The sequence below is a fragment of the Lactuca serriola genome, chromosome 3 (genome assembly GCF_051521515.1).
Source record: "Lactuca serriola cultivar US96UC23 chromosome 3, Lser_US96UC23_V15, whole genome shotgun sequence".
NCBI classification, from domain to species: Eukaryota; Viridiplantae; Streptophyta; class Magnoliopsida; order Asterales; family Asteraceae; genus Lactuca; species Lactuca serriola.
Window position 1 is genome coordinate 241,676,310 of NC_136410.1, and position 15,101 is coordinate 241,691,410.

Below are 15,101 nucleotides of genomic sequence, written 5' to 3' on the forward strand. Positions count from 1 at the left end.
TGTTCATAGACCTGTCGAAAAAACCCGAAACCCGTTCTACCCACCCGACCCGTTCCGAATTCGGGTAGAATGGGTCGGGTAGAACGGGTAACGGGTATGAACATTCGGGTAATAGGTTAACCCGATAATAATATAGGTCGGGTTTTAGATATGAATATTTATTTTCGGATATACCCGAATACCCGAATTCGTTTTTTAAATAATAGCAAATATACAATGCAGTCACGTACGCACACTTCAAATAAAACAAAACCCTTCGTTTCCTTCTTATGAACAATGGCTCGACAGTCGACGCAAACTTGCAAAGGGAATACGACGCTGAAGTTGAAGTCTTGAACCGTCATCACAATTCTCAGTTTCTCATTATCGCACAGAATGAAATTAAAAAAAGTACATAACATATTATAATGATTTGTATTGTTATTATATATGTACTTGTTAATTGTATGGAGTATTTTACTACCCAATTCCTTATTAAACAAACCAACATGTAAATATAAAAAAAATTATCAATAAGTGTCATTTAGGAAATTTTTCGGGTATACCCGATAATTACCCGACCCGACCTCAAATCCGAATACCCGAAACCCGAAAACCCGAATTACAATATAGGTCGGGTATCGGGTATTATTTTCTTAAGGAAATACCCGTTCTACCCGACCCGTACTACCCGAAACCCAAAAATTTTACCCGTTCGACACCCCTAGTTGTTCAACATAAACCGTTTCTTCTAGCACTCCATTGAGAAGGGCACATTTAACATCCAATGGATATACATCAAAATCTTTATGTGCTGCATAGGCTAAAAAGATTCGAACAACCTCGAGTCTCACGACAAGGGTGAAGGTTTCTTCATAATCTATACCTTCTTGTTACGAATATCCTTTAACAAATAGCCTTGCTTTATTTCTCACTATATTACCTTCTTTATTAGTTTTATTTTGAAAATACATTTAAGACCAATGATAGAAGTATCTTGTGGTTTCGGAACAAGTCTCCAAACCTTGTTTCGCTCAAACTCAGCCAATTCAGATTGCATAGAAACAATCCAATCAGGATCTTCCATAGCAATCGTTACTGATTTTGGTTCAATTTTTGAAATAAAAACATTGAACATACAAAATTCCTGATGAGTATTGAGTACCTCATTCTTCGCACAAATCTGAGCTCTAGTCAATATGTTGGCATGTGGATCACCAAGAATTTCTACTTGAGGATGACTTCGAGTCCATCTATCTATTGGAGGATATGCAGGATCAAAATCTAATTGTGTATCTTCGAACATTTCTTCAGTTTCAGATCCTTCTCCTGCATTTGACAAATTATCATTTTTATCAAGAAATTCATCATTTTGAACATTATAAACATTTGTATTATCTGCATCTTGCTCCCCTCGAAAATTGAATTATTATCAGAATGCTCCCCCTTGACATCAAAATTCATTCTTTCTCACTCCCCCTCGAAAGTATGTTCCCCTAGTCCCCTTCTACTTGAGCAAATGAATTCAAGTGCTCACCTTGCACTTGAACATTCGATGCAACAGGCAGACTTTTGTTACATCTGGAAGAATTTGTTGATGAAAGTGAATCAATGTTATCTTGGGTAAGAGTGGAATCATTAGAATGTTTCGATGCTTCAGGCACTTGATTGTCATCAACATTTACTTCTACGTCAATAGCCCGATCTGGAACACCAAAAATCAAATCATAATCAAAATCTGACGAATTCAAATTGTGAGATTCATTATTTGATTCATTCATTATTGGTTGTTCTTCAAAGCTCTTTTCAACTTGTTTAACATAATAATCATCAAAAGTAAGATTAAATGTTTCTTCAATTTTCCTCGTTCGTTTGTTTAACATTCTATAAGCAACCGAATTATGAGAATATCCCAAGAATATCCCTTCATCAAATTTTGACTGAAATTTCGAAAGATTATCCTTGAGATTCATAATAAAGCATATGTATCCAAAAAGATGAAAAAATTTAACATTTGGTTTCCGGTTGTTAATAATTTCATAAGTAGTAATGTTAAAATGACGATAATAAAAGATCGGTTTTGTGTAAAACATGTAGTGGAAACTGCTTCGGCCCATAGATAGTGAGGAAGATTCGCATATCTGAGCATTGTTCTTTCTACTTCGTAAAGTAAACGATTTCTCATTTCTATAACACCATTCTGTTGACGAGTGTAAGGTGAAGAGAAATTATGCGAAATTCCTTTGTCGGTTAAGAACGAATCAACAACATTGTTCTTAAATTCCGAGCCATTGTCACTCTTGATCTTTCGAACCTTTTTCTTCAAACTTATTTCAATATGCTTGACGAAGTCAATCATTGTTTGATCAGTTTCAGATTTCAATCTTAGAAAATATACCCAAGTAAACCTTGAAAAGTCATCAACAATGACCAATATGTATCTCTTCTTGTTGAGAGTCTCAACAGTCGAGGGTCCACAAAGATCAATATGAAGAAGTTCCAAAGGCTCAACAATCTTCGAATTGATGACAATTGGATAACCTTGTCTATGTTGCTTGCCTTGTTCGCAAGCTGCACACAAAGTATCATTATCAAATTTTAACATGGGTAATCCTCTAACAATATCACTTACCACCAATTTATTCAGATTTTGAAAATTCAAATGAGAAAGTCTTCGTTTCCAGAGCCAGCTAACATAAGATGAAGCTTTAGAAAGTAAGCACAACGAGGGAATCCCAACTATTGGTTTGATGTCGAGAGTAAACATATCGCCTTGTCTTTTGGATTTAAGCAATACTTCCTTTGTGTGTATGTTCGAAATCACACTTCATTCTTCATTAAACAACACTTCATTGCTAGTGCCCACAACAAGTTGCGAAACATTTATCAATTATGTTGAAGACCTTCGACATAAGCTACCATGTTCACTGTGAATTTCCCATTAGTTACTTTTCTATATCCTTTGACATGACATTTTTGATTGTTTCCAAATTTCACTACTCCAACATTCTCCAAATTTTGATAATCACGAAGATTTTTCTTTCTTCTAGTCATGTGACGAGAGCAACCACTATGAATATACCATTTTTCATCTTATTGCTCATCACACAAAACCTACAATTTTAGGTCCCCAAGGTTGTTTGGGTCCTTGGTGATTAGATTGGAAAACATTGTGAAATGAAGATCCTAAGATCTAATTACGAACTTTAGATTTTAGACTATCAATTATGTCAACTTCGTTAGTTAAAAGCACAGAAATGTAATCATTCATAGGTTTAGAAGTGTCACTAACTTTCGCCTTTTGTTTCTCAGTCCGTTTCTCATTAACCTTTGCTTTCAGAATAACTCTCCATTGCTTGACTGAAGGATTCGAATTCTTGAATGAAGAACTTCCATTTGAAGATTCATTCAAATAATTTTCATAAGCATCCTTGATTTTTTGTTGAGAAAACTTCCCTGATTGAAATGGTTTCCCTTTGCCTTCGAGCCAATGGTTAATGTTTTTCACATGTGTATTTCCTCTGACATACGAACTTTGGAAACTTGTTTTGTAGGTGGATTGGGAAAATTTGGTTGTTTTGATGTAAAAGTCGCATTTCTTGTTGAATGAAATTTATCAAACTTTTGAATTGAAAACACCGGTTTCATTTGAGAAGAAAAACAATTTTGAACACTCTTTCGATACCACAAAATTGGTTTTGTCTTGAAAAATGATTTTGTGAATACCTTGTTTGATGATTTGAATTGAAATTCCTTGTTGATTGATGATTTTTCAACTTCTTTGCATTTGATTTTTGACCATTTGTTTGAAAATCTGATTTTGACTCTTGAATTTTAGTCTTTGAAAAATCATTTTGTGGTTTATTTTGAGACAAATATTTTTGAGTTAAAACAAGATTTTTCTTATTTTCAAATTTCTTTTGAGAAAAAGTCTGAACCAATTTATACATTTTCTTTTCAGATGTTTTATTTAGCAAAACAGCTGGCTTCTTTCGAGACTCAATGGTTTGCCGAAAAACTTTCTTTCTTGCTTGTCTCTTTGAAATACCGCTTTCGTTCGAAATCTTTTCAATCTGTTACTTAAACTTTTGAAAATTGAGTTTGACATGTTGTGAAACAATGTCAACTTGTTTTGAAACATATTTTGTATTTGCAGATTTTTCAACCCAAATTCGTTGTGGTTTTTGTCGTTGAAAAGTGTAAGAATTCTTTGTTAGATTGTTTTCGACAGTACTTTGGTTTGAGAAAAATCCTTCTTTTGATGTCTTCTTGTTATCTTCTTCAACCATTTTATTAAACTCAGGTTTAATATTATCATTATTTCATGTTGTGACAAAAACCTGATTCGGAAAGATAACCTCGCTTGAGCATTTGAAATTTGGATACACAACTGTATTTGTTTCAAGGTAATGAGAATCTTTTTCTTCATAATGTTGTCGAATTTCTCTGTTTCGTCAAAAACCTAATCAACTACAACCCTTGGAATTGTTGTTTCTTTCGGAACACCATCATTGTCATCATCACTATCTGTTTGAATATCTTCGACAGTCACATGGTAAAGATCATGAACTTTCGAAGTTGAGGGTAAAGTAGTGTCAATTTTAACCATAGAATCATTACATTTTTCTTTGCCTTTAGCCATTGATGTGACATTAATGATAGACAACTGAGAACAATCAATAACTTCCTCTTCTTCAATTTCATTAATATCATCATCATCTTCAATATCAAGAAAATTAGTTTGAGAGCCAGATTTTGAATTCTCAGTTCTTTTCAAAATATTTATCTGTTCATTTTTTGTCAAGGTTTTCAATTACAATATCAACTAATTCATTAGCATCCAGACATTCATTAATTTTCACTATACTATATGCATATCTATGATATGGAACCCTATTGAATTCAACAATTGTCCTTTCACAATCATAAGAAATATAGTCAATTTTCTCCCTTTCAAATGCTAAAAAGAGCAAAAGTTTCCTATATTGTTCTTTGCTAATATCCGATGAATGATGCAATGCTATCAATTTACCATATAAATGTTTGGTTGAACTATAGTAGATATTCCTTTGTTTTAACAACTTAACATCAGCACTAAAACTATCCCTATCATACATAAGATTCTTTATTTGTAAATCTAAGTATTCTACTTTCACTTTCTTTTAATCCAACATCCTCTGAGTTTCTAAGAGTAATGTGTTTAACTTCTTAGCATCATTACTAGCATAAATAAGTAGATCATTAACATAAGTAATTTCCGCATCAAACTCAGATAAAATCGAATTATATGCACTTGATGGAATATTAAAAGATTGTAAAAGAGAACGTACCTAAGAAGTCATTGGTGATTTGTGTGAAGATGTCAAAACAAAGCACTTTCTAGTTATTTTCTCTTTATCTTCTTCCTCATGCATCGCGAACACAGCCCCATGTGTAGGGTTTCACACCTCGTCACCATCAGAACCAGATGACCAGATCTGGTATGATCCTTCTTCTTCATTCATACCTTTGGCCACTAGAGACAATCCCTTCGTCTTTGCATGCACCTCTTCCAATCTCTTAACGTAGTAAGATTCGTCTTTGACCTTGTTTTTCTTTTCATCACGCTTTCGCAACATACAGTCATTGGCCATATGATTCGCTCCACTGAATGGCAGTCGAATCTAGAATCACCTTTAAGCTTTTTCTATTTCTTCTACTCCTCAACACGAACTTCCTTTTTCTCAACTTTCTTCTCATCATTCCCTGATTTTCCAGCAAAACTTCCCTTCATATCACTTGTTTTTGACTTTGCATGAAAAGGCTTCTTGAAAAATTTCTTTACTCGATTGTATGATAGAGAGCCACGACTTCGTCATCAGAATCGACAATTAGGCCTTCATCATCCAAAATCTCTTTCTTAGCAACCTCTTTCTCGGCTTCCTTGATACTTTTCGTTTAAAGTATCCCAAATCTCTTTAGCAGTCTTACAGCTATGCACGTAATTGTACACAATTGGAGGAAGAGCACCTCTAAGTTTACGCATACACTTCTTTTGATTCTTTAACAATCTCTGAGACTGTTCATTGACATTTTGATTGTTAGAAGAAGTTCCAATACTCTTAATAGTAGCAGGAGGACGAACATGACCGAGAATACACTTCCAAAGTTCCTCATCAATTCCGTTCAAATAATCCTCCATTCGATCAGCCCATAGATCATAGAACTCAGGAATTAGCATTGGAATCTTCGTTGATGAACCAAAGAGATGAGAGTAAGAAGTCATTGTGTTCAAATTAAAGTTTTCCATTGATGTACGAAAACTTTTGAGAAAAGCTCAAATCAATTTGAGATCAAACAACTAAAACGCTCAGAATTCAACAATCGAACACTAGATTTTACAACTAGAATGCATAATAGAATCAGATGATCTAGATTGATTTTCTGAAACGAAAGAGCGGAAAATTGAAATCTAGAACAAGACTCAAAACTTTTGCAAAAACTCAGAAAAACAGATCAATTGTGTATGAATCCTGCTCAGATACCAAATGTAGTTGTAATGAAATCGATTATGAATTATGAGATCAGAGTAAATTAAGAATAATGAACACGAGATCTAAAGAAAGTCTGTTGGGATCAATTGTGCTTTCAGTACATACAGAGAGTTTTAGACAAAAATGACGAAAGTTATTATCTATCTCTAGTAAACATCCCATATATAAAGGGATCATGAAAGCACACAAAAAAATAAGGGAATGAACATTAAAAACTTTGATACATAAAGTGCCCTTATAATAAAATAACAAAATATCGAAACTATCCATGACCTTCGACACCTCACAACAATATTCGACGTCTACATCCTTGCTTATGTGACCTACCTGACCACAACTAAAACATCCGGAGCCTATAGATCGCCAAGCTTCACTATGCGGATTGCCGCACTTGGCACATCGACCCCGACCCAGCTGGCCTCTACTGTGAACATTAGAGATCTTAGGCTTATTGGCCTGACCTACTGTTGACTGAACCTTCTTCGGCTTCCTATTCATCCGGAGCTCCAACTCGATTTCCTACTCACGGGCCTTCTCAATCATATCATTCAAGGTCTTGCACCCTGAGAAACTCGTGAACTCTCTGATATCATTCCTCAACATGGAATGATATCTTGTCTTCCTCATATCCTCATCTACAGCATACTGTAGAACTAGCAATGCCCTCTCCCTGAACTTGGCGGTGATCTCCGTCACAATCTCCATAGTTTGGTGAAGGTCCAAGAACTCCCTGACCAGCTGCTGCACCTCATTGGCAAGAGAAAACTCTCAATAAAACCTCTGCACAAACTCATCCCAAGTCATCACTATAACAGCCTCCGTACCAACTACTCAGGAACTCCCTCACCAACTGTTGGATTTAGTGTCTAAGCCCATAACTATAATTGGTATGTACTTGAACCAAGAGTAGTATGGTCCATTTGAATTGCATGGCACCAGAACAATTTGTAAGGATGGACTTTTGAGAAGAGGATATTTGTGATTTGTTAATATATTATATGTTCTAATATATTAATATGAAATCGTATTATTTAATTAATATTGATCAACAATTAATTTGGAATTAATTTTGTGATCAAAAGAGACTAATTAAATATATGGGGATTGATTGTATAAATCACCCATTCCTACAAAGTGGACTTATGATCCATAGTTCTTTATGTTGGGCTAAACCCATGTGGTGACCCATGGATACTCCATGGAGGTTAAAACCCATGGAGCATAAGGAATGTGGAAAGTCATGCACATTAGGTTTACATGGTGTAACCCTAGTTGTGTCACACTATATAAGGATCCCCATGGCTACCAAAATTGGCACTTAAGTGATATACAAGAGGGCAAGTTGATTTTGTGAGTGCAAGTAACCTCCTCTCAAGTTCCTCCATTGTTAGTGGTGTTGTTTGAAGCATTTGAGGCATCACACTTGGGGTGCTAGGCTCTTAAAGGCTTAAGGTTTCAAATCTACAACAAAGGTAAGTCATCTAACTAGATTTTTGTAGTGTATATACTCCATAGTATGCTAGTTAGGGTGATACCTTGGAAAATTGAAAGTTGGCATGTATTATAGAGAAAACATGGATCCAAGGTATCTAGGGTTGCATGTACACCTTAGGAGTGTTAGAATGCTCAAAAATCTTCAGTGGTATCAGAGTCTAGGTTTGTTTTCAATTATACTTGATGCTACTTGTTTTCAAAGCCTGAAAAAAATCGATTTTTTACTTTCTGGACAGTGGACTCGCCGATTCCACTGACAGACTCGCCGAGTCACCCCTTTAAACTGACCAACTCGTCGAATCAAATCATGCACTCGACGAGTTGGTGCTCCAAAATGTAGAATTTCGAGTTTTAAGGCTGGAATTAGACCATGATCATTACCCTAAACTGTTTTTGAACTTATAAACCCGGATTTGATGTAGTAATGATCATGCTTATCCAATTCAAAAGATAATTATCAAAGTTTCATTTTTTGTATTAGTTTATATGGTTAGGTTAATTATGTGAAATTTGTTTGATATGAATTGTCTTGTTCATATAAGTTCAATCTAGATCATGGACATTACTTGACATGCTTGTTAGTTTAATTGATGATCTTAATGGCCTTTGATGTGCTCCAAATTTAGAGCTCTTACGCTCAACGAAACTTCTATATGGAATAGACATTAAAGAAGGAGGAAAAGTGAACCTTTTTGTAATTTATAAGAAAAGTCATTACAATCAAAGGTAAAAATGTTGTTTCTACTCCTACCACAATTGCCCCTGTTCTGGCAATTGGACAAGGGAAAGGGAAGAAGAGGAAGGCTCCCTCAAAGAGAAGCAAGGGAAAGTCTCTTGATGGATCCTCTCCAAGTGGGAGTAAGGCTGGTTCTGCTACTCCCTCTTCCATTCCTAAAGAATTAGAGTGTTTCTACTGTCACGATAAAGGGCACTGGAAGTGGAGCTGTCTCAAATACTTACAGGATATCAATGATGGGAAGGTTAAACCTACCCATGCAACTATTTATACTATTTTGTCTAAAAACTCATCACATTCTAACTCTTGGGATCTTGACACAGGTTGTGGATTTCACATTTGTTCTGATGTGTAGGGCCAAAAAAAGTGAGGATGTGAAGCACGGGAAGATAACCTTGATCATGGGGAATAGGAAGGTTTCACCTATCACCAAGATTGGAGTTTACTCTTTATTGCTTAGCAGTGGGTTAGAAACATATTTGAATAATTGTTTCTAATCGTTTGATATGGTGAGAAATATTATATCCTTTCATGGTTTGTACAAACAAGGCTATAGTTTTTCATTTGATAATGAAATTGGTGCTATAAATGCTTATTATAATGGTGTTTTTTTTTAAAAGCATTACCTTGTGATGGTGTATATGAAATTGTGAATGTTGTAGACAACTTAGGAAATAAAATGTTGCATATCGATTCTTCTAATTAATGGATAAAGCATGCTTGTGGCATAGTCGTCGTGGACATCTCGGCAAGAAGCGCATAGGCCAACTCCAAAAGGTTGGAGTTTTGGAGTCATTTGACTTAAGGTCGGATGACACTTGCGAATCTTGCTTACTTGGAAAGATGACCAAATCACCCTTCACTAGTACATGTGAAAGGGGTGAAGGTTTGTTGGATCTCATACACACCGATGTGTGTGGGCCCTTCAGAACCACTACAAGGGATGCTAACTGCTTCTATGTGACTTTTACTGATGATTACAGTAGATATAGCTATGTCTACTTAATTAAGCATAAGTCAGAAACCTTTGAGAAATTCAAAGAGTTTAAACAATAAGTGGAGAATCATATGGACAGGAAGATAAAGATGCTCCGATCTAATCTGGGTGGTGAGTATCTTAGTATCAAATTCCTAGACTATCTTAAGGAATGTGGAATTGTTTCACAGTTGACGCTACCTAGGACAACACTGCTTAATGGTGTGGCTGAGAGGCGAAACCGAACATTGATGGACATGGTTCGTTCCATGATGAGTCAAGCTTCGTTACCAATCTCATTCTGGGGATATGCCTTAGAGACTGCCGTCCATATCCTTAATCTAGTCCCTACTTATAAGGTTGCCAAACCACCTAACGAGACGTGGACAAGGAAAGCTCCCACATAAGACCACATCATTGTTTGGGGTTGCGAGGCTTTTGTGAGATGCGAGACCCACGACAAACTCGAAACTCATAGTGAGTGGTGTATTTTCAAATAAATCAGAGATCGAGAAACAAACTGTTGGACAATAAGTATGACATTGTTCCATGTATTTTTCGGGCTGATATCTTGAGAACAAAGGATTATATTATCACTTATCTAAAATGGAGTGTCTCAGTTCGACAGAGGCTTTTAAGAGCTACGATTGTTAGTCGGTGTTTTAAGTCGTACTTGCAGTTATAGTTATTAGACCTATCTTAGTGAGAGACTGTTGGATTTAGTGTATAAGCCCATAACTATAATTGGTATGTACTTGACCCGAGAGTAGCATGGTCCATTTGGGTTGCATGGCACCGGAACAATTTGTAAGGATATACTTTTGAGAAGAGGATATTTGTGATTTGTTAATATATTGTAAGTTCTAATATATTAATATGAAATCGTATTATTTAATTAGTATTGATCAAGAATTAATTTGGAATTAATTTTATGATCAAAAGAGACTAATTAAATACACGGGGATTGATTGTGTAAATCATTCATTCTTATAAATTGGGCTTATGATCCATAGTGCTTTATGTTGGGCTAAACCCATGTGGTGACCCATGGATACTCCATGGAGGTTAAAACCCATGGAGCATAAGGAATGTGGAAAGTCATGCACATTAGGGTTTGCATGGTGTAACCCTAGTTGTGTCACACTATATAAGGATCCTCATGGCTACTAAAATCGGCACTTAAGTGATACACAAGAGGGCAAGCCAATTTTGTGAGTGCAAGTAACCTCCTTTCAAGTTCCACCATTATTGGTGGTGTTGTGTGAAGCATTTGAGGCATCACACTTAGGGTGATAGGCTCTTAAAGGCTTAAGGTTTCAAAGCTACAACAAAGGTAAGTCATCTAACTAGATTTTTGTAGTGTATATTCTCCATAGTATGATAGTTAGGGTGATACCATGGAAAATTGAAAGTTTGCATGTATAATAGAAAAAACATGGATACAAGGTATCTAGGGTTGCATGTACACCTTAGGAGTGTTAGAATGCTCAAAACCCTTCACATACCTGATACCTCCAATTCACCCAACTATACTCATAAACATAACTCACTTAACACAACACATATACATCCTAGACTCTTCTAGGATTTCTCAATCCTCACAAAACCAGAACCCTCAATCGACATCGTAGGTTGCCTTATGAATGCAAGTTATACACAAATAGAATCACATAGACTGTCAAATAACGTTCCTACCCTAAGTCTACAACCAAACAAGGAACAAGAAATGAGGCATAATCCATCATTCTAGGGCTACACGGTCCGGATCGTATATAACTTTGAAAGCATACATTTAGCAAATACAAGGTCAACACTGATTCCAAGAAATATATGGCATCACACAAATCAAGCAATTCTATCACATGATCCCTGGAGGTATCCTTAGCCTTACTCTAGCATGCACATCACATATCAATCATACTAATCGTATTACATAGGCATGGTTAATTTTGGGAAGCACTTACTTGAGCTCAGCCGACCGCACGCATTGCACTCTCCCTTTTTACTTAAGAAAACATTTTTCAGAAAAGTTTGATTCTTTTTGTTTAGAAAGGATTATCAATTCCTCGGTTTCCGTTCTGACACACCTAAGAGTGTTCCCGAATCCCTCAAACCAATGCTCTAATACCAACTAGTAACAACCTAAAACCAAGAGAAATTGTTTCGTTTTTAAATAAGGCTTACAATCATAAGTTCAATTCCAAAATCCATTACATAATCATCATCATATAAAATCATCAGAGTGACAATAACAATAAATGTGGAAAGTGGTGGGGAGTGAATGTTGTGCCGTCAAGACGGGCCCTTCCCTTTAGAACCGGAAGTACCTAAAACCACAATACAAAATGTAAGCAATAGCTTAGTGAGTTTTCCCAAAGATATTACACACCAAACATATAACTGGGCCAAGCCCTGGGGTATAATCCAACCCAAATAGAAAGTATTGTCCCTGTCCTAAGGTATATTCCAACCTGATCATGTCATAATGGGCCATGTCTTGGGGTATATTTCAACCCGTCATACCATATTAGGTCCCACCTTGGGGTATATTTCAACCCGATCATGCTGACACAACATATATCACACAACAACTAGCATACTACATAACCGGATAATGGGTTGGCCTTGGTGCCTTCGACCTATAGATACAGGGATAAAACTCACCTTGGTCTGCTGGTAAATACTAGTTGCTCGGCTACTGTGTTGGGAAATCCCGCACTAAACATAGACAAATTACCCTAATTAGGAAATAGGTTAAAAATCATGACTATGAGCCTAAATTCTAATCCAATTACTAAGTCAAGGTCCCCCTCCTTCACCTTACCCTTAATAGGCTTAAACCTTCTTGGCCCAAACACAATAATGGGCCCTAAGGCCCAACATATAAAACTTAAGGCTCACAAAAGTCTATCCAAAAACTCCCTTAGCCCAAAACAGTTTTTTGGTGGCCCAAAATAAAGCCTTGAGCTCCTAGGGTCCAATATGGAGCCCAATACAGAAAGGCCCAAACAACTATAGCCCATTGCTGAGTACGCGTGGTGTACTCAGATTGTACACTAAGCGTATACGCTTAAGGGCTTATACACGGCGCGTACAAGCTTGTACACCCAACGTACTTACCCTGTTTGGCCAACTTCATTTTATGCTCTTAATCGATTAAGACATTAGCCCAAAACTCAGATCTGACCCGTTTGAGGTGTTTTATCACGTAAAGTTGCCAACTTTGCGTGTATGCATGGCTTTGAGGTTCTAGAGCTCAAAATAGCTTAATGAATGACTTAATACTTGCATGGGGGTCACAAACACCAAAAGTTTTGCACCTTTAAGCTTAAGGATCCCACCAATCGACCATATCTAGAAGATTTAGCATCTCAAATGGTCTTAAATCTTCAAGACCACCCAAAAGGGACCAAAATGACCATAAAAAGCTAAAGAGGTAGATATAAGAAAAACATAGGCAAGGTATGAACTTTATACCTCCAAAAGCTTCCTAAGATGAAGTAGATTCAGGATCTTGAAGCTCAACCACATCTAAGGCTTGCACACCAAGTTCTATTTTCAAACACACCAAAAGGCCACCAAAGTCACTTTAAAGCTCAAAAGTCACACTCACTAGAAATCTAGGGTTTGAGGGATGATAATAAGTAGTGGAGCCTGATAAGGGTGAGGATCCAAGAGTTATAAGTGAGCTTAAATAGGGATCGCACCCTAAAATTAGGGTTTTGCTTTTGGCTAGTACGCCCCGCGTACGTGGTTCAAGCCCATGATCACATTTGACCTTGTACGCTAAGTTTACATATATGTACACCCAAGGTACGAAGGAACTTATCACCTAACACATAAATTTGTTAGAAGGACTTAAAAAAAGAATACCTGCATTTGAGTGTTACACCTTAATCCAATAGTTACGATTTCTCATCTACATTTGTGAGTATTTGAAATTTCATGTGAACACAATTAAATTTGATTCCATCATAATGAATGAATTTTCAATGAATGAAATTATATTTGCTTGAATTAAATTAAATTTGCTTGAATATTTGAGTTTCAGTTTCTGTTCAGATTTTGTATGGTTGATTATATCATGTGATGATTGATTCATTACTTTACGGCGATACATCCTTTAGGAAATTCACGAAATAATGGAAATGCATATACCCCTCTTGTTCTTGTCAAACAAGTAGATTTGATGTCAAAAGAAAATGCACATTCCTTAAGATATTTTAATCAAGAGAAAGGTATATTTGAGTTGATAACAAAAAGTGGAAGAAATCTACAAGTAGTTAATTTGGAGCAAAAAACCTATACATGTGGTAAGTGGTAAATGTTTAAATATCTTTGTTCTCATGTCTTGAGTATCTGTGCCAACGTTTTTTGAATAGTTAATTATATGTTGATAAATATTACTCAATTGTTAAATATTGCGATACTTGGGCATCTAATTTTTCCCCACTTCCTCATGAAGTATATTGGTCACAATCATTTTTTAAAGAATTGCTTCCAAATTTACAGCTCTTACACTCAACAAAACTTCTAAATGGAATAGACATTAAAGAAGGATGAAAAGTGAACATTTGTGTAATTTGTAAGCAAAGTGATTACAATCGAAAAAATATATGTCTAAGCCAAGGTGTCACATCCCGAAACCGATGGCGGAAACGTTCCGGGGCGGAGGACATCATGTAAAGTATCATAACAAATGTACATAGTAAGCATAGTAAACACAAAACATTACATTACATAGGATCATTACATTTGTTTGAAGGTAAGGTAATACATGATTATAGATACTTAAGTTCAAACAAAAGTAAAGACGTGAATTACATCTGATCCGTCTTCTACAAAAGGACACGGGATACCTGTCTAAGGAGAACCTGAGAATACAAGCACTTTGAAAATTAGCATAAAGCTGGTGAGTTCATAAGCGGTTTGTTTCTGAAAATGAACAAGTTTCCTTTAGTTTTCTAAAAAAGTTGTTATCCAAGAAAATCCCATATTTTCTTATAAGTAAAGTTTGTTTATCCATTTGTTACACAGTTTGGTTGAAAACAGTTTGTTATTTGGATACTACACGATCTAGTTTAAAACGAGTTCTGTTATCCCAGGAAAAACCCTTATTTTCCTTAAAAGTTTGTAGTTGCTTACCGTTCTGAATGTAATGTACAAGTATCTACCTTACTTAAAGTGTTTGTGTGAAGTTTCTTGAAAGCCTGGTTATCCTTGAAATGTATGTTAGTTTTAACACGTATATAAAACTATTGTGTGAGAAATAAACTAATTCTTAAGGTTATTAGTTTACTAGATCCATTATTACCAACAAGTAAATCTCTGTTATCTAAATTGCGAGTTCCATAACCATACAATAGACTAGATAAGGCTCGAA